At 37.0% G+C, this 21,609-nt stretch overlaps 1 protein-coding gene and 1 long non-coding RNA gene across 4 annotated transcripts in view; one reads left to right on the forward strand and one right to left on the reverse strand.

Moving 5' to 3' along the window:
* Window positions 1-21,609, forward strand: part of LOC106508899 (4-galactosyl-N-acetylglucosaminide 3-alpha-L-fucosyltransferase 9) — a 200,635-nt gene that overhangs the window by 168,599 nt on the left and 10,427 nt on the right. The window lies entirely within an intron of this gene.
* Window positions 1-21,609, reverse strand: part of LOC110260380 (uncharacterized) — a 408,289-nt gene that overhangs the window by 151,957 nt on the left and 234,723 nt on the right. The window contains exon 4 of one of the 3 annotated variants that reach the window (XR_014806286.1): window positions 7,860-9,632. The exons of the other annotated variants lie outside the window; for them this stretch is intronic. This is a non-coding gene — a long non-coding RNA (uncharacterized LOC110260380). Of the gene's footprint in view, window positions 1-7,859; window positions 9,633-21,609 lie in introns of those variants that run through there. 3 annotated transcript variants of the gene reach the window in all.

The raw sequence follows: 21,609 nt of genomic DNA on the forward strand, positions 1-21,609 counted from the left end.
TAGATATTCAATAAACATCCCTTATTTAACTGAATTCAGCAAAACTCTAAAGTTTCAAATTATCAAATATCTGGAAAGATTATTTTTAAGTAGACATTCCTAAAATAATTATTCCTGAGGAGCTTACCTAAAAGCTCTTTTCTTATTAACATTTAATATACTGATAAAAATTTTTCATCATACCAAGTTATTTTCTTGCTGACAAATTTGCAACAGATAATAAGATCTTATTTGACTTCTGGTAAACCTAGATACAATACAAGTAAATATAAGGAATTCCCTTGTGGTGCAGTAGGTTAAGGATCTGGCATTGTTCCTGCTGTGGCTTGGGTTATTGCTGTGGGGCAAATTCAACCCCTGGCCCCGGAACAGCTGCATGTAGAGGATCTGGCCAAAAAGGGAAAAAAAAGTAAATACATTTACTGATGATGACTCTAAAGTTATGTCTGTATTAATTAAACCAACAAACTTAAATTCAATGCCAAATTTTTTTTACTAAGGTATAGTTGATTTACAATGTTGTGCCAATTGCTGCTGTACAGCAAAATGACCCAGTCATATATATATGTACATTCCCTTTCTTATATTATCTTCTACATGATCTATCCCAAGAGACTGGATATGGTTCCCTGTGCTATAGAGTAGGACCTTATTGTTTATTCATTCTAATTTTTATTTTTATTTTTATTTTTATTTTTATTTATTTATTTATTTTTTTGTCTTTTTAGGGCCGCACCTGCGGCATATGGAGTTTCCCAGGCTAGGGGTTGAATTGAAGCTATAGCCGCCAGCCTACACCACAGCCACAGCAATGCAGGATCCGAGCTGCGTCTGTGACCTACACCACAGCTTATGGCAATGCTGGATCCTTAACCCACAGAGCAAGACTAGGGATCGAATCTGCAACCTCATGGATGCCAGTCGGGTTCCTTAACCGCTGAGCCACGACGGGAACTCCTGTTTATTCATTCTAAATGTAATAGTTTGCATCACTAACTTCAAACTTCCAGTCCATCTCCCTCCCTCCAATACCAAATATTAATTTAATACTGAATATTTCCCAGTTCACTCAAAACTGAAATTCATTTGGGTTAGCTTCCTTTATAGTTCTGAGAATTTATATAAGTGCTTAATCTCCTTTAAGCCAACTAAATAGCACTCATTTACAAATTTGGGTAAGTCTGGAGGTAAGTACACATATTTATAATGCACACACAGCTATATAGACAGACACAACCAGAGATATTATAGCTTCATTTTTTAAACTTAGTCATCAATCAGGTATTATAATATAAAACTCACTAGCTTATAATAGCAGTTGGAATAAGCCGAGTTTTAAAAGGCCTCTTTTCTCTTTGTTTGTTTGTTTGTTTGTTTCTGGAATTAGAGATAGTAGATAACGTAAGTGTTCCTGGGAGCCCTTGTAGAACATTTACATCTCAAGACACAGGGGGAGACACACAAGGTTCTCCTAGAAGGACTTGTTCCCTCAGGGTCAGAATTCCAAAAAGATGTTTTATCAAGCCAGCTTAACTGCATACACAATAAAAGAGCTCCGTGTCAGCCATTTTCTTAGGCAAGATTTTCCTTTAATTCCCAATTAAGTATTTATAAGATTATTAAATACATAAACCTGGCTAGGGTGATAGTTGGAGGCTGGCTTTCTGATAGCCCTCACTTAGGGAAAGTGTTAGGCCAACCTCTCATCCAGTCCAGACTGTTCAGTGTCTCGCAAAGTAGCAAGGTAGCAAACACTAGTGTTTTTCAAGTGGGCTCCCCCAGTATCTTTCAACTGAGTGGGAACCCTCTAGCATCTTTCAACTGAGGGGCCTGTTATACATGGCCAAATGAAACTCAGGATCATCAACCGATAATCAGGAGATCAGAGAACCAGGTAAGACTTAGGTGCAGTTCCCAGAGTGGCTCAGCAGGTTAAGAGCCCAACATGGTCTTGGTGAGGATGCAGGTTTTCATCCTGGACCTTGCTCAGTGGGTTAAGGATCCGGCATTGCCACAAGCTGTGGAATAGGTCACAGCTGCAGCTCAGATCTGGTGTTATGTGGCTGTGGTGTAGGACCGTGGCTGCGACTATGATTTGAGCTTTAGCCCAGGAACTCCCATATGCTGCAGGTATAGCTGTAAAAAGAAAGAAAAAAAAAAACTCAAATTCTTCTGGGCTCTCTGAGGAGGCGGATGGGCACAAGAGGCCTCTGCTGGTACCAACACCCAGATCCTCATAGAGTTCAAGTGAAGGAGAGAGATCTTCTCTTGTTCCTTTGTGATTGACAAAACCATTGACTAGGGGGAAAAAAAAAAACTCAATGTGAAAGCTGCGAATCAATTTTGTTTGGGGTGTACTGAGGACTATAGTCTGAGAGACAGCCTGTCAGACAGCTCTGAGGAACTTCTCTGAAGAGGTGGCGGGGGAGGTCAGGATATATAATTTTGGTGAAAGGTAAGTGCAATCAGGCACACATCTTGGTAGAAGGTTGCTGAAGTCACAAGGAGTAGATGTCTCCATTAATTATTTTAGTGCTTTTTCTAGGGATAAGAAGATGCAAGAAATTCTGTTCATAAAATTTTCTTCTGAAAATATCTAACTACCTGAAAGCCTGTTCTGTCAGTGTTTCCCAGAGCACAGAGTACCTCATTCCTAATCACCATTCTGAACTCCTTTCAGGGTGAGTTCAGAAAGGTCAGCCATTGCAGTGGCTAGTGACTTAATTCTTGTAGAACCAGATGGCAAGTGACATTTTTTTTTGGGGGGGAGGCTTTTTAGGGCCGCACCCATGGGATGTGGAGGTTCCCAGACTAGGAGTCTAATGGGAGCTACAGCTGCTGGCCACAGCCACAGCAACACCAGATCCAAACCCTGTCTGCGACCTACACCACGGCTCATGGCAATGCTGGATCCTTAACCCACTGAGCGAGGCCAGGGATCAAACCTGCAACCTCATGGTTCCTAGTCGGATTCGTTTCCGCTGCACCATGACAGGAACTCCGGCAAGTGACATTTTTTACTTGGCAAAAAAGTCAGATTCATGTCCTAACAATTATAGCTTTGTATTTAAAGAGCAGCCGAGCATTGTGAAGAGATGTTAAAGAAACTTACATTACTATTAAAGTAAGGATAGCTGAAAGTTATTAATAATTATTTTCAAAAATATAAAAAACTCTAAAAAGGTTGGCCAAATGTTTTCCATCTACATAAAGAATCAAATTAAATGGTTTTAAATTACAGGAAGAAAAATATAGATTATACCTAAAAAAATACTTCTCCACTGTAGAAGTCTATTGAAGTAGAACAGTTACCTTTCACTAGATAAGTATAGAATTACTTGGAGTCAGAAATTAAACAACATAGTATCTGCCAGCATTTTTCTCCCAGCTAGAATTTGACACGAGTCCCCAAATAAAAGACGACTGCTGCCGTACTAACAAGATATACACATTATAATCTTATTTTTATTCTTTCATCATTATGCTTTTATTTGGAATGGGGGTGGTGGGGGTGATAAAGTGAACACGGGAAGTATGACTAGGTTAAAGAAGTTGGATAAGATGGAATCATACAGGGAAGATAAGAGGAACTCACAGAAAGTGATCTGTGAGTAATAGAAACCCAACAATCACTTTTATACATGCTCAGTTCTAAACAAATTATCTAGAAATGTCCCCCTTTCAGAAAGCTCCTTGAAATGGGATGTAAGCCATTTCAGATGCATGGGGTTTTTTTCCTTCCTTTTTTAAAATAGAGGTCTCAAGCTTCCATTTATCCAAAGGAGTTTTTGATTCCAAAATGTTCCAGGACCAGATAGTGAATATTTCAGGCTTGGTGGACCATAGGTTCCCTGTTGCAATTATTTAACCCTGACATTGTAGCACAAAAATGGCCATAGACAGTACATAAATGGATGAGTTGGCTATTTCCAGCAAAACTTAACTTACAAAACAGGCAATGGCTAGGTTTGGCCACCAGGCATATAGTTGGCTGCCCCTTCATTGAAACAATTCATTTTGATCTTTTAAATTTTTTTATTCTCTCAGATATTCTCTCCTTTCCCCTGCCCTTCTCAAAACCTCAGATAAAACTTCCTTGCAAGAGAGGATGGGGAAGCATCTTTCTGCATGACACCTTCCAACTTCAGGGTCATGCTTCTTGTCTACCTGCTTCTAGCTTGCCCCACTGTTTAAGTTTTCGGGTGGGAGAATTATGACCTGAGACTTACCTGTGTGGACAAAAAGTTAATCAATAGTAATCTAAGAAAGAGCTGGATATTTTACTTGAGCCTATTTGAAGATTATAACCCAGGAGGCAGTTGTTCAAAGAGCTCTGAGAACTGTTCCAAAGAGGTGAAGGCAGAGGCTGACATATGTGTGATTTTGACAAAGAGGTACATGAAATCACGCACACATCTTAGTAGAAGGTTACTGTTATTCATAAGAATAGATATCTTGGTCAATGGTTTCCATGCTTTTCGAAGTATAAGAAAATGTAAGAAGCTGGGTTCTTAAATTTTTCTCCTGAAAACATCTAACGATCTGAGGGCCAGTTCTGCCAGTTTTCCTAGAAAACGAAGTGCCTCATTCATCTTCATCCTGAATTCCTTTAGGAAATACTGTAGATCAGTGACTGCAGTGGCTAATGACTGGATTCGTATAGAATTGGAGGGTGGGCTGCATTCATTATTTTACAGTCCCTTCCCTTTTCCCTTTTGGTCTTAATTTTAACAAAGGTTTGGGAGGCATTTCTTGTCTGACAGTTTTAGGAATGCTAAAACTGGGTTAGGACTCCTTGATAGGTTACTTAACGTGTTAATACTGGACTAGCTCTGTTGACAGTAGCTAAAAAGTCTGGATCACCTGTCTTACTAGTCTGTTATGGTCCAGATAGATTCCCTCATGTTGCTTCTTCTTATTTCTAGCGTTACACTATTTCAATCATCGATCTTATACATCTGTATATTTGGTCAATTGTTTTAAGTCATCTAATTTTATCAGTGGCTCAGTCACACATTTGCTCAAGCAAAAAAAAAGGCCCAATCTTTTACAATAATCTTGTAAAAATAGAGTATGATATAGTTAGAAATATTAAGTCATAAGTAGGTATTTAAGCTAAGAACTTCCATTAGGCAGTTCTGAACCAAATTACCTTTAAGGGAAATGATGTATTGTATCTGCCTTGTACAAAAAGTTTGCCAAAGATGTCTGTAGGTACAAGGTGAGTGATGGGTCATCATGACCCCTTACAGGATTGAGAAAGAAATCGTGTCTTCTAAAGAGTTACATGGCTGGCACCAGAAGGAGAAACATTGAACTTTAGAGTTGAGCAGGTATTTCTGCCATTGGGGAGGTCTTGTTAATGCATAGTTCAGATGTACAGTGCACACTAGAAGGGAGGGAGGAGGCCTGAAACAACAGCAAAAAAAAAAAAAAAAAAAAAAGTTTAAATTTTTCTTGTCTTGTCTTAAAAATATGAATTTTTATTTCATTACCAGTAATGACACAGCGGAACAGCCTTGTTGCCATGGGTTCCCCTCAGCTTCTTTAGTGCTGAGACCAGGGATCTAGCTGCTGCTGCTTTGGCTGTCTGCTGGTCTGCTCTTTGCTGGTCTGGCTATCTTAAGCCAGGTAGTCAGCTCTGCAGACTTGTAGGGTCACCTCACTACAACATGGCATTCCTGCCCCCCACCCCTCCCAGCAAACTTCCCAGCCACATCTCATCCAGCCACACCATAGATGAACCAAGAATGCTTGGGGAAACTGTTCCTCGGGATCTTAGTTATCTGAGTTGCCAAGTTGACTTTGACTCTTCCTGTGGTTTTTAAGAGCCCCCCCTCCACTTTCCTCTATTTTAACAATATCACTTTCAGTTATATGATAAACGCCCCTCCCTCCACTGAGGCCAAAGCCCAGAGAGCTTCCTTCAGTCTTAGACCTAGATATGTGAAAAAGGGAATAAATGCATTTCAAAAATCTCCTCTCAAATTAGTAACTGAGCTTCATTTGGTATTACATGTCAGAAACTGAAAATTACATTCTCCTTTCTCTTTTTATTTCTTCTGGAATAAATCCTACCTTACCTGAGAATCTGCCACATAGTAAATGCTTGATAATACCTGTTATCTTTTTAATTATTCCTCTTCCATTAGCATCATACCCACCAAGAACATTTATATGAACATCTGTTTTCCCAGAGCCAGGAGCAAGATTTGATAGGCAGGCTGTGTTTGCTCCCATATCAGAAAGGACTAAAGAAGTATCAGACTTAAGAAAAAAAAGTGATTCCATGTTGATGGAACAACATCCATAGGGTACTGTTGATACCCAAACTCCCTGTGTTCGGGGGCCTGGGACACAGTGGCAGTGTCCTGAAGGAGAAGGAGGAAGTAAACAAAGGATGTGGACCAGGATGGCCAAGACAAGATGCTGGGTCAATTTAATATCCAGGCAAGACTGCTCTTTTCAATTACTTTTCTGTTTGAGTTATCTTAATCCTAATTCACTAAATGAGTTGAATTTGAATTCTTAGTATCACAAATATATTCCCCATTTCATGAAGAGAAGAGACATGCATGGAAAGTATTGAACCATAAGCCAAAATATGTGATTTGAAGTTCCTATTGTGTCACTAAATATGTCATATTAGTAATTAATAAACTTTGTCATCTCTATTACTAATTCTATCAAGCTATAAAATGAGATTAGATTATCACAAAGATATTTCCCAGCTAAAATTTATTTCTTAATTATTTTCTATTACTGTCAATACAGATGCTCACAGATCTTTTCATCTTTATTTGATGTAAGAGTTGCAAATATTTTCAATGTCAACGACTTGACAATCATTAAATAAGGAGGCTCTAACTCTAGGCTTTAAATAATGCTATCATTTTTAGAAATTTCTATTTATAAGTCTCAGTTCTTCATTTGTTTTACTTCACTGAAATATAAAGTAAGGAATATGAAGTATAATATTTAAGGGTCTCCAAGCCCTAGAACTATGTTAATCATTTAATATAATAAGCAGTCAAAAAGTATCAATCTATCTTCTCACTGTTGCATGTGATCTGTGCCTATGTTTGCTTCACATCAACATCTATTGTTAGCAATTCCTGGAATCACATGGTGAAAATCAGTACTAAATTATTTTGCTTTAAAAATCTCAGTTATATTTGGATATCTCAGAGGTGCCATCTAACCAAAACAAAGAACAACAATAACAAAACACTTTTGTAGTTTCTCTAGCTTTGGGATTTCTAAAAGTTCTGAGTCTTCTTTCATAGTACAAGTTGCTGACACCCCGTCTCTTAAAGCATAGAAATTTTTATGGTTGGAAATTTGGATATTTGGATATTGGATATTGGGAGCTTGGATTCCTCATCCCAATTGCATATGGCAATAGAATATTTGTCCTCTCCATTCCAAAGAAAGAAAGGGGAAGCCATAAGATCAGAATGTTTGCTTGACTTTTGATTCATGCATTTATTTATTCACTACTCATTTAGAAAATATTTATGCTTACCATGTACCAGAAACTGTGATAGGTAGCCAGAATAGAAAGTCAAAATAAATTTTGTTCATGCCGCTATGGAGTTTAAAGTCTAATGGGGAGGAACAAAGGCAAATCATTATAATACTAGTACCATGTTAGAGAGATGCAGAGTGACAGTGAGGGCTCAGAGGAGGAAAGGCTTCCTCATTAAGATACAGTCTTTTAAAGTATATATTATTCAATAGGATTTGTATCTTACTTTACTACTTCTTTTTTTTTTTTTTTTGGCTTCTAAGTTCTCTAAGTTAGCTTACTTATAGTCTTTGAACCATCCATTTAAAACACTATGTCACATAAACACATAAACTTTAAAAAAATATTTAATGAACATTTGCTTATATGCAAAGCTTGGGATCAGTTTGTTTGCTACCTATAAAGAAAAAAAGTGGAATTTCAGTATGGAAAAACAGACAATTAGAAAATGAAAATGAGCAAAAAACAGTTTTAAAGAGAGCACCTGAAAAATATGTTTTCAGAAATTGAAGGTCAAAGAGGGGTAAAGCACATCAGAGAAAATGAGTTCCTTAATCTCATGGAACCAGAATTGCCTATTGAGCATACAGCTTATGACAAAATAATTGTCCAGTAATTACTCTAAAAGATGGAACAAAATCAAATTAAAATGGAGCAAATTGCCTTTTGCATTGTGGCCAATGGCAAGTAGCAACACTTTCACTGCTGCAAAATACTTTCTTTTTTGTGAGGGGTGACTGATTAATCAGCGGTTAAGTGATCAGTTAGGTTACCCCATGTAAAATCTTCTGTAACCCCATCTTCTAGAGGAATTGCAAAGTTTATTATTGCTACTGCTATATGGGGCAGTTTCATATTCAGTAATGAAAAAGCATATGGCTTAGGCCATACACATGTTTATGTGGCCAGTATTACAGTTCATAATTACTGGGTGCTTGCTATGGGTCAGGGACTGTTCCAGGTAATTTACAAATATCAATTCATTTTATATGCACGAATGTGGCAGCTAGGGAGCCTTTTAATTTTTTAGATGAATAACTGAGACATGGAAAGGTTCAGGATGTTGCTGGAAACCTTCACAGAGAGCCAAAGGTATACCCAGAATTGGAAACCAGGCATACTGTGTGCAGAGCAGGTGTTCTCAGTCATAGAACAATGTGTCATGTGCCCTTCATAGTCTAAAAGCCAGTGGATGGTCTTCCTTTTCACGTTTTTTTTAAAAAAGATGCTATCTAACTTATTTCACATAGCATAAAAGTAAAAATCAAGTTTGAGTCATGGATGAACACATCATGAATGAATCACTTGCTACGTTTGTACCTCCTACAGTTAGACCATTACTTGTAAAGTTAGAGAGAAATAGATGGCATTGAAGAAAACTTCCTGTCACTCAGGCACCAAAGCAAAGACATTCAGGATTTGTTTCTCTCCTTTCCAGGCTCAGAAAAAAAGATTTTGTCAGATCACATTAACATATACACACAGGAGGGAGTTCCCATGGTGGCTCATCAGTAAGGAACCCAACAAGTATCCAAGAGAATGCAGGTTTGATCTCTGGCCTGGCCCAGTGGGCAGGGGATCCAGCATTGCCCTGAGCTGTGGTGTAGTTCGCAGAGGCAGCTCGGATCTGGTGTTGCTGTGGTTGTGGCATAGGCTGGCAGCTGTAGCTCTTATTCAAACTTTAGCCTGGGAATTTCCATATGCTGGGGATGCAGCCCTTAAAAAAAAAATAAATAAAAAAATACACAGTTGAATGGTGAGCTTATTCATTCAAAAGGAGGGATATAACTTTTTGTTGATTTCATTTAGATAAGAAGTATTGATTCAGCAATAAAATAAAACAAGTCTTGTGACAAACGTTCATGATAAAGAGTGTCAAAATATAAAAGTCTTGCATGAGGAGGTGCTTTAGTTTGCCAGGGCTGCCACAATAAAATACCAGAGACTGGGAGAGTTAAACACAAATTTTTTTTTCTCACAGTTCTGGAGATTAGAAGTTTAGGATTAAGGTATCAGCAGGGTTGTTGGACGGTGAGAGCTCTCCCCTTAGGTTACAGATGACCATCTTCTAGCTCTGTGCTCACAGGACCTCCTCTTTGTGGGTCTGCAAGGGCAGGGAGGAAAGCAAGAGATCTCTGGTGTTTCTTTTCATAAGGAAACTAATCCTTTCAGCTCAGGGTCCCACCCTTACAACTTCATGTAATTGTAATTACTGCCTTAAAGACCCCATCCCCAAATACAGCCACACTGGGAATTAAAGCTTAAATATGTAAATTTAGGAGGACATAAACATTCAGTCTGTAACAAGAAGCAGTAATAAATCTGATTTCTTTAAGGATGAATAAATAAAATTAGACACAGGGGAATTGACATAAGGACAAAATCAGAGTAGGTTATTGTTGTTGCTCTGCTAATGTTATTTTTAAAAAGTACTACACACAGTGAGAAGATAATATATTTAAGAATCTTTATGCCTTGAGCAATTCTGGGAAAATGCAAATGATTGAAATTAACTCAAGTAATAGAAAAAAATTAAATCTATAAATACAAGAAATTGGAAGAGATATCAGATAACTAAAAAAAAAAAAGAGGGAGGAGTTCCCGTCGTGGCTCAGCGGAAATGAATCTGACCATGAGGACACAGGTTCAATACCTGGCCTCACTCAATGGGTTAAAGATCCGGCATTGCCATGAGCCGTGGTGTAGGTCGCAGATGCGGCTTGGATCCTGCGTTGCTGTGGCTGTGGTGTAGGCTGCCAGCAGCTGTAGCTCTGATTTGACCCCTGGCCTGGAAACATCCATATGCCGCTGGATAAAAAGACAAAAAAAAAAGAAAAAAGAGGAGGATCAGGACCAGCTGCTTTCAAATTCTCAAGGGAAGATAATCCTCATGCTACAAAAGTTCCTCAATAATACTACCTGAGGCCTAAAATAAATATTGACAACAGTTGGCATTCATTTTGTGCTTAGAATGTTTTAAAAGCAGTACAATGCTTGTATTATCTTGTCTAATCCTTTATGTAGATAGTCTAGCCTTAATATCAAAACTTAATTAAGAGGGCCCCATAACAAAAAAATACGTACTCACTTCTGGATATGTTTGCAAAAATACATAAATATCAGCACTAATTTGTACAGAAAAGTTGTGTTATGCCAATAATTTAAGGAAATTTTAAATAAGAAAGTATATTAATATCATGACACATCAAAGACCTAATAATAAGAAAAATCATAGGCTACTTTTAGTAGAAGAAAAGCACAATTAAAACAAACAAATGAAAAAATAGCATTGATAATTGATTTAAAGGTGGGATAGAAAGCAACTTCCTTAACATGAGAATAGAGTCTCTATCTTATACAGTGGCCAGAGGTGACACAGTCCTTACAAAATAGAAGTGTGCCAAAGAAGCCAATCATCATTTTTATTGTTTAATGCCATTCCAGAAATTTTAAGCCATGAACAATGCATTTTACCTATTGAAATTGTAAGGAAAAAAAATTGCTATTTACAAAGGATATGCAAATATATCTTAAAAACTCAATAAAACTAACAACAAAATTCTTAAAATTAACAGGAGTTCTGTAAAATGTTTCAATAAAATAAAAAATGCAAAATCATTCGTTTTTCTATATTTCAGAAATAATCAGGAGATATGAAGGAGTTTAAAAAAAGATATTCTATATAACAGTGACAAAAAGATGAAATGCCTTAGAAAAATAAATATTTTATGGATAAGACACCACTAGTCTACTCAGGATATGAACAACTTTAAAGAATGACATAGCATGTTTTCATTGGAAAGAACAATTCCTCCTTTTAGTAAGTCATTGTCTTCAAATAATTTAAATGGACACAATGAAATGTTTCTTCAGAATATTAATGAGATTTTTTTTCAAGGATAGACTTGATGAAAATAATTCTAATGTCATCTGGAGGAATGAACAGGTTATATACAATTGAAGAAAAATTTTTTTGAGGAAAGAATTTATATAAACAGTTTAAAATGTAATCCACAGATATGGATCACTGAAATAGAATAGATAACCTTGAAATAATCTCAGGCATATACCTGAAAGTATTTGATAAATAAAGCATCATAAAACAATATGCAAAGGAAAAATTATGCAATAAATATTGTTGGGAAGAATTGACTAGGTATTCGAAAAATATATTAAGCTGTTCCTTACTGTGTATAAAGTACGAAAATATTCCAAAGAATTAGAAATTCTAATATAAAACCAACTACAGTGAAAACCTGGCATATTGACCTGACTGATCTTCAGTTATGAAATACTCACAATAAGAAAAAAGGGGGAAAGAGATAATATATATATTTGACTATATAAAATTTAATAACTTTTGTATACCTATAATGCCAAAACAAAAATCAGAGGAAAATTTACTAAAAACCTTAAGACAAACATAAAAGTGAAGGTATATTATCATTGAGAAGTGTAACTGATAAAATTGTCATTCACCGTAGCAAGTTAAACAGTAAAAGCAATTTGGAAAATAGTCAACTGGGCAATCCATTTATAAATAAACATGAATAGCCAATAAGCTTACTACTTATCAAAGAAAAGTGAATTAAGCAAAAACTTAACAAATCACATATTTTTTATCAAATGCAGTATAAGGACACATAAGTTAGAAGATAATACTCAGGTTGTCTAGAGTCTGATAAAAGAGTTCTTTTTTTTTAAGAAAAAATATGAGTTCTTATATATTTTTTAAGGCTATATATTCATGAAATTGTTCATACTTTTTATCTAATTTTGCCCTTTCTCTACATCAGTCCGAAGGAGATAATTTGAAATTTAGCTATAGGTTCATTGTATAAATTGCATATCATGGTAAAATATTTATTTAAAAAAAAGTGAAACTAATATTTATGATCCACTATCACTGAATGTGAATGGTGAATAAATTACAGTACACTCATACTGTGAAAGATCATCCCACCACTAAAAATCTAGCTTTTTTCTTGGTAACATAAATAAATGTTCACAAGTTAATGTTACATTTAAAAAGGCAAGAGAAAAAACCATCTATATCTATTGTTCAAAAAAGTAGCATACACTGTTGGTACTTGAAACTAAGTAGATGAATAGTTAACTAAATAGATCTATACAGTAAAGGCTAGAAAGACAAAATATTGTTATTATTTCTGTGAATTACATTATAGACTGCTTTTCTTATGTTTGTGTATTTTTAAAATAGTACATATTGAACATTAGCTAATACAAAAAAATTGGATTGTCATATGAGACTCACTTCAATCACAGAATACGCCCAGTGTCAAGCTTTGTCAATATTTTAGCAATGCAGTCAAGAGTCAGGGATAAGGCTTAAACAACCTGCTAGCCTCCACAGGCTCTCCTTTTCGTGTTACACAAAATTTCTGGTCAAGAATAATAGAAGGCCCCAGTGTCACCTCACACAATGGGAGCATTTAAGTTGTAAAACATCTCTATTTTATATGTGAGGAGTTCTGTAGCTTATGCAACATTCTCCAAGGAGCCATGCCTTATAAATCCATACAAGGGTACTTTTGTTTACAGTAAGCAATTCTAGTCCAAGAACACCTTCCTCAAGGTATTTCATGGATAAGAATTCTCCCTTACAGCAAATATTATTAGTCTGCTGGCCTGGAGGTCAAGTTATCATGTTTTCAAGGACATTAGACCAGGTCACCTGCCTTCTTCTCTCCCACTTCCCAGGAATATCTCACTGGTAATAGGAGGGATCTCAGGCCAGCTACTTTAACTCTTCATTTCCTAACATAATTTTTATAATAAAACTTTTTTGAAAGAGAGAGAATGAAATGAAGGAAAAAAGGAACACTCAGGTCATGGTGCTTACTAGGAATTGAAGGAAAGCAAGACCAGTTATCAGTGATGATACAGATTAGTTCATTCCAGCAATCCAGGAAATAAGCGATGTAGACAAACAACAAAGTGGCAAAAGGATGAGAAAGGAAGTGAGATTTAATAAATGCTTCATCATTTCAACTGACCAATTGTAGTAACTAACTAGATGTCAACTTAAGAGAGTGAAGGAATAAATAAAGGATTTCCAATTAGAGACTTAGAAAGATGTACAGATGATGTGGACTATTTGCAAAGATAGAGACAACAAAGATGGTGTTGGGGATGGTGAAAGTTCTTTAATAGACAACTGTGATTATATTTAAGTTAAAATGTGACTATATTTAAATTCTAGTGGAAAACAACAATTAGAGGTATTGAAATTGGAGATGCAGGAAAAATCAGGGATAATAAATGGAATGATGTGGCTGTACTCATTTAGATTCCAAAATTAAGAGGAGGAATCAGCCTTAGATGTGAGGACAGTTGTCTTGTCCACTGTGGTAGGAAGGGAGGGAATAAGAATTCTCTTTTGATGTGTTCTCTTTGAAAGCCTCCATTTTATCCACTCTGTTTACGAAATATGATGCTTTCTTCTGAGTATTCAATTGCTTGATAAACTAAATATTCAAAAGATTATGTATAAGGAATGAAATCAGAATAAGAAAGTTAGGATATCTTTGAGGATGATTCATTCAAGTTACAGAGAAAGAAGCCAGTGGGGCCAGTTGACCTACCATGATGTACTAGAAGGTCCTCCCCTCCAAGGACTATAGTAACCTGTATATCTAAGATTAAAAGTTTCTCAGAGTTCTCATTGTGGTTCAGTGGTAACAAACACGACTAGTATCGCTGAGGACTCTGTGGTTAACAAACACAACTAGGATCCATGATGATGTGGGTTCCATCCCTGGCCTCGCTCAGTGGGGCGGGGGGGGGGGGGGGGGAATCTGGCGTTGTCATGAGCTGTGGTGTAGGTTGCAGGGTGGCTCAGATGTGGTGTGGCTGTGGCTGTAGGTTGGCAGCTGCAGCTCTGATTCAACCCCTAGCACGGGAGCTTCCGTATGCCATGGGTGCGGCCCTGAAAAAAAAGAGAGTGAGAAAATGTTTCTCAAAGTTTCTTTCTGTGGTGTGGTGCTGTAAGTTAAGGATCTGACATTGCTGCAGGTGCAGCTTGGATTGGATCCCTGGCCCAGAAAGTTCTAAATGCTGCTGCTGTGGCCCCCAAAAAACCGTTTCTCTCTAGGAATTTTTACTCATAAATTCTTCCTTTACATCATTCTTCTAATACTATTGTCTTCTGTTGAGTATGTTAATCAATCAGTTAATTTTCAGATTACTCAGTTGCAAGTTGATTAAACTTTTTTTTTCCTACAATATTCTTAGCTACACTTTTGTCATATTATCTCTTAGGCCATTGACTTCTTGTGGCTCATCCTTTCTATTTTAGTTTTTGCTGGCCAATTCTATTATTATAGGTTCAACTTGATGTTTCAGAAGCTCCTTATTAACTACCATGATCTGTTTTTATTTAATCCCAGTAAAGCCAGTGCTAATTAGTTTCACATTAGTTCGAAAGATGATCAGCCTGCAAATTTTGGTCGGATGTAGAAACTGTTGTCATGGCAATGCCCATCTCATACAATGTTTCTCTCTACAGGTAGATACTCTCTTTCATTCTGGCAGCCTCCTTCTTAGTATCTGTTAGAATCCTTTAATATGCATGATGGTGTTTTGTCTTTTGTCTTCATTTTTGCTTTTGTCGTTAGAAGAGCAAGAATTTAATATTGGGGATAAGGTTATAGGAAAAAGCCAAAGAAGATAAAGCAGTTTATTTCCTGTGGATTCACTCACTTGCCCTGTAAATTGGAATAAAACCTCTACTATTAGCTGATAGAGGACAAGAAATGAAGGGAGACATTCTGGGAGAGAAGCTGAGCGTGGCTCGGTACATTCAAAGATGCTGCTGTGTCAGTGACCAAGTTTGATCCAGGAAGCTGGTTTTCCAACTGCAGTGTGAGCTCAGAAACTCTGGCACCCAGGGGGTTAGAGGTCAGGCAAGAGCTGCGTTTGGGCTTCTAGGTCCACACATTCAGTGGTTAGAAGGAGAAATGAGGCTGTGTCAAGTGGATTCTCAGACTAGTGGAGCCACACAATGCAGAAGGACAAACTGAGTGGATGGGATCTGCTTCCCCAATACAGACTGACTGGAGTCTGTATGAAACTCCTATGGTCTTTCACCAAAATAACTGAGAGACACTTTGAAGAAGAGTGGTTCCTGGTGGTGAGACCAATGTAGAGCAAACTATCATACTGTGGTGATTCAAAGCATATGGCCTTATATAGGAGTCTGGTGAAATCTGGTGAATATAAAAATGTATAGAAAAGGAAGTCCTTATTATATTTTTAAGAAATGGTTAAAATAAATACTTGTAAGCTCTTTAAAATATTAACCAATGACATTATGTGGACAACAAACTCTGGGATATAACTGAACATTTCGTTTAAATGATTTCTTTTCTCTGCCTTTATTGTTCTTAGATAACCTAGCTCTTTGAGATTAGTTGATTTTCAAAGATGACTCAACAAAGCAGTGCATGAGGAGTTTATCTGAAAGAGAATGTGGCTAGCAGGAATACAACTATCAGGGAGGCCCTGGGTTAGTAATTACAAATGCGTCAATAATCCTTGATATTCCTGGAATTGCTTTATAGACACTCAAATAATTAAAAAAAAAAAAACTAGACTCATCCTGCTCTGATTACTTCTCTACACTGTCTTGGAGGGGCAGGAGGAGAGTTGCCCAAAACTTCCCATATTCTGGACCCACTGTTCCTGGCCATTGATTTCCAGAACAAGAGCCGGAGAGAAGTGTTGATGAGTGTAGTTTGGTCTCATGCACAATGGCTCCAAAGTAACATATGTCATAAAATAAACTTTTACTCCTATAATTCATAGCCTTTGCAATTATCAGCTCAAATCTCATTTCTAACATCTCAACTCCAACATGCTTTGGAGACAAACCACTTGTGTTCACATCTTGACTGACCACTTACTATATGACATGGAAAAAAAAAAAAAAGGTGGACATCAGTTTCCTCATCTGTAAAAATGAATATAATTGTGGTGTATATTTTATCTGGTCATGATGGGATCTAAAAGGCTTCATATTAAGTGCTTAGAATCGTGATGCTACATAGGAAGTGGTGCATACTTACTTGTTAAATGAACAAAAAGAAATATATTTTTCCTGAGGATTAAATGATAAAATCTACATCAAACGCTTAACCTGGTGGCTAGTACTGCAAATGCTAAGTCATTGCTACTTATTTGGTCACTCCAAAAAACAATGGAACAGAGGTAACAACATTAATCCAGTCCCCACACAAATATAGGTAAACTTGCCACTGGGGAGTGCTATGCAGAAATGACACATGTTTCTATGAGGCACATACTGGGTGGGGGCAGGGGGGACTTTGATTTAATGCATGTGTGTTGGGCAGTCAAGGGTATTGGGAGACTGTCAAGGATCCTTCCATAAGCAACCACCAGTGGAGCTGAGACCCCCAAAATGAAAAGGAATGAATCAGCCAAGAGAACAGGGAACATGTCCCAAGGAGAGAGCAGAGCTGGTGCAGGGACCCTGAGCAAGAGGGCCAAGCACAGCATTACAGGGAAGGCAAAAGAGAGCATATCCTGTACTGAGCCTGGAGCCAGAGGCAGGGTCCCCATCACCCAAGGCTGTTTAAGCCACATTAAGACTTTTTTAAACTTGATCTTAAAAGCAACTGGGATTCATACTTGGAGGACTTTTAAAAATGGATTTCTGAGTGGGCCAGAGTTTGTGATTTCATCTGTTTAGGTTTGGGTGTGAGAATTAGCATTTCTAACAAGATCCCAGGAGATGCTACTGCTGCCACTGCCAGTGTGGAGAAAACACTTTGAGAACCACTGGCCTGCTGCATTGTGATCAACTGAAAGGGTCAAAAGTGGGTGCCAGGTGCACCACTTCAAAAGCAATGTCAATAGTCCATACAAGAGATGATACACATTTTAACAATGGAAATGGGGAGAAGTCAGCTAATCTAAGGAATATCGAGGAGGCAAAACTGGCAGGTGTGGTGCTGGCTTGGGATATGGATTTGAAGGAAAGGGGAATGTCAAGGAGAATCCAATGGGTTAAGTGAAGAAACTCTCATTTTCAGCGTCAGAAACACATAGTAATATATTAGCCAAAAATGAGGGATCTTTTTATTTTTAGGGGTTTGTTATTGTTTTTGTTTTTTTAAGTCTTCCTTGACTCTTGTTGGCTAGCTGCTCTTATCTAAAACTTGACAATCATAGGAAGCCCTGATGCTGACAGCCATATTTTGAAAGACTGCCTAAGAGGAAGCCAGAAAGCAAATACTGGGAAAATTGCCAGAGTCACACCCAGTCCTGTCTATAGAGTCCCCTATGGTTAGGTGGCACATGGGCCAAGTTATACTTGGGCTCAGTTTCAGATCTGATTGTTCTAGCTGCAGCCAGAGCCAAGAATTAGAGCCTCTAAAGTGAATCAAGACAGTGATTAAGAACTAGCGATTATCAGTAGAGAGAAGAGAGCAGATAAAAGATCCAACTAAAAAAGATTAATCCCTGAATTGAAAACAAAACTTCAAAGAGACTGAATATAGAAACTGCCTAAGATAAAGAAGAGTGCAGTACAGGAGAAGTGGTAGTTGGCAGCTTGCATGCCAAAGGAAACAAATGACAGGCAAAAATTAAAGCAGAAAAAATATTGAAAGACAGCAAGATTTTTGAGCATTTAGAGTCACTACCCCTAAAGATGAAATCATGTAGAAATGTCAGGGAATTGCTAGTTATGCCAGAGTGCATTCTGAGGAATATTCAGGAAAGGGATTGACGACCAAAGTTGGCATATTTTGGCAGCAGCTTCCCAGGTGTTTGGAGGAAGTAAAACAGAGGCCTGTGACTGGAAATACAGAGATTATATCCAAAGGTCTTTGAGAAAAAGTTCACAAATGCAAACTTGATAGCATTCTATAAATCAACTAGTGTCTTTGTGCCAAAAAGTAAATGGTATTTTTCCCAAAGGCAGGAGCATTTGGCTCAGGAGAATGGTGGGAACTAAGAGCAGGAATGCATAGGAGAAAGGTTTAGTGGAATGTGATGTGTCAAGAGAATCTTTGAAAGTGAAGCAATGAATATATTAAGTTTTGCAGTACTTCAAGGCAGAATACAATCTGGTGTATAGAAAGTAGAAGGCTTATATTTCTATTATTCTTATAAAGGATCTTAGCATCAAACTTGTAGGGAGGAATAAAAGCAAAACAAAACACTACCAATAATAAACAGCCCCAAAAAAGGGCAATTTAAATTATGAACAGTCAGTGTAGTATTCAGAAGATTTTTGCAGAATCCCGGATACTTAATGACACTAAACACCATAATGATCACATGGGGAATAATTGTTCTCTAAGCCTGCCGAAACAGATCACTAATGGTTAAGTTAGACATTGCCTTCCACCAAATTTATCTAAACTCTGGATGGAGTCTATAGCTTAATGTAAAGTGAATAAATTTGTGTTTGCTGTTTTGAGAACTTCTATGTATTTTTTTAACTTGAAATTTATTTACTGAAGTATAAGTGATTTACAGTGTGTCAGGTATATAGCAAAATGATTCAGTTATACATATATGTATTTATTCTTTTTCAGATTCTTTTCCACCAGAAGTTACTATAAGATTTGAATATATATAGTTTTAAAATCCAGATAATTATAGATAATTTTGAAAGAGTCAAGTTATGTACTTCATCTAATGCAGGAATTTGAAAAAGGAGGAAGAGATAATTAATTGGGATTTGTCTTTTCATTGGTGGGAATTTTTTGGCTTTGTTAGGGTTTGTTTTGTTTTTGTTGTTAATTTGAATTTTTTGTTTGTTTCAAGCAGTAAAATCAATAAGCAATGTAAGCAAAAAGGAAATTATTGCAGGCTTCTGGAGTAGCCCTTGGAACTCAAGGAAATATCTGAAGCTAAGTCCAGGCAGGTGGGGTTCTGAGTAGCTCCTTCAACCCAGGTAGCAGAGATTATATAATTGTCTTCTCAGGGAACCCTGCTGTTATTAATCAGCTCCAGCATTTTTCCTTCTTAGTCCTTACACTCAGGTTTTAAAGTCCCAGAGAGAATTATCTGGTTACCCTGCTCAACAATGGTTGGGGAAAAGGGAAATACATTCTCTGTGGTCCCAAATATTGCACACAGGAGAGGAGAGATAATGTCCAGATAGGAAATTGAGACGCTATTATCAGAAGTAGGGAGTGATTGACAGGCAGTAAAACCTAGCAAATATCTGCTGCAGAATCCTCTGAGTACAATATGCTTATAGAGCAACTTTGTGTAAAAAGGCTGATACCATGACATATTGTAGGACCCTGCTTATATTCATTAAAATTTGTTTTCTTATGTATTTTGACCAGACATTTTTTGTACTTGGAGGAGATTGTGTGTCTGTGTGGTTAGAAATGGTAAGAATTTGCATAGAATAAGATTCCTTCTGATAGTTTCAACTCTGATGAGAGCTCTGATTCTTGACTATTTAACAAGGAATAGCAATAGTTTAAAAATTATAATTATAATTCACCTATCAATCTGTCAGTGATTCATTTCTGGTCTTTGGGGTTGATCTGAGTTGCTCTCAACATCCCCAAGTAGATCCAAAATTCTATTCAAATGGTTTATGATTTTATGCAGTTTTACTGAGGGTTAAAAAGTCTTGCCTTGTCAGGAATGTTTGTGCATGTGCACAACATACAGGGAGTAAGTGTACCACACAGTGATTGTCAAACATGTTGACCCAGTGGAGTTCCCCTTGTGGCTCAGTGGTAATGAATCCAACTAGTATCCAGGAGGATGCTGGTTCAATCCCTGGCCTCACTTGGTGTGTTAAAGATCCAGTGTTGCCGTGAGCTGTGGTGTAGGTCACAGACATGGCTTGGATCTGGCATTGCTGTGGTTGTGGCATAGGCTGGTGGCTACAGTTCCGATTTGACCCCTAGCCTGGGAACTTGCATATGCAGTGGGTATGGCCCTAATAAAAAAATTTTAAAAAATTAAAAAAAAAAAAAATGTCGACCCAAGAACTCATAATGGCAAAGGGAAAAATCTCCTCCAACCCCACATCCCAGCTAGTATGAGATGGAAAGGTGAGTCGAAGAGGTGGATGGTGGCTGCAATCTAGGAATAAGGACCCAAGGGTCAAATTACAATCATAGCTGTCCTCTTCTATCTTAAACTTTTAGGCAGATATTGAATTATATTTTGTAGTATACCCCTCTTTCTTCCTCTTTTAAAATTGAAGTATAATTGATTTACAATGATGTGTTAGCTTCAAGTATACAGAAAGGTGATTCATATTATATATAAATGATTCATATTATATATATAAATGAATACATATAACATTATAAATGTTATATAAATGAATATATATATATGATATCGAGTATAGTTCTACATGCTGTACAGTAGGTCTCTGTTTTTTATTTATTTTATATAAAGTTTATATAAAGTTTATATAAAGTATCTGTTAAACTCCTAATTTATCTCCCCTCCACTTTCCCCTTTGGTAACCATAAGTTTATTTTCAATGTCTGTGAGTCTATTTCTGTTTTGTAAACAAATTCATGTGTATAATTTTCATTAGATTCCACATGTAAGTGATATGCTATTTGTATTTCTCAAAAACTTCACTTAGTATCATAATCTCTAGGTCTATCCATGTTGCCGCAAATGGCATTATTTTTAATGGCTGAGTAATATTCCTGTGTGTGTGTGTGTGTGTGTGTATGTGTGTGTGTGTGTGTGTGTGTGTGTGTGTGTAGATAAAGAAGATGTGGTATGTATACACAGTCCTCAGTCAATGGACATTTAGGTTGCTTCCATGTCTTGCCTATTGTAAATAGTGCTGCTTTAAACATTGGGGTGCATGTATCTTTTGATTTAGAATTTTTGTGTTTTCCAGATATATGCCTGTTTGTTTAAATTTAAAATAAGGATTCAACACACACACACACAAACACACTTTCCCCAAGACCAACAAAGTAGAATTAGCACACCTTGAAGAATCCTCCTGTTCTTGGTTTCACATCTCTCTCCCCAGTACCTTAAAGTATATTTATAGTTTGAGAATCACAACCTAAACCTTTTCAGGC

Source organism: Sus scrofa, chromosome 1, assembly GCF_054392235.1.
Source record: "Sus scrofa isolate SSC_HxYL_T2T_F1_AM1 chromosome 1, Sscrofa_HxYL_maternal_Yorkshire_Landrace_v2.0, whole genome shotgun sequence".
In the NCBI taxonomy this organism is placed as follows: domain Eukaryota; kingdom Metazoa; phylum Chordata; class Mammalia; order Artiodactyla; family Suidae; genus Sus; species Sus scrofa.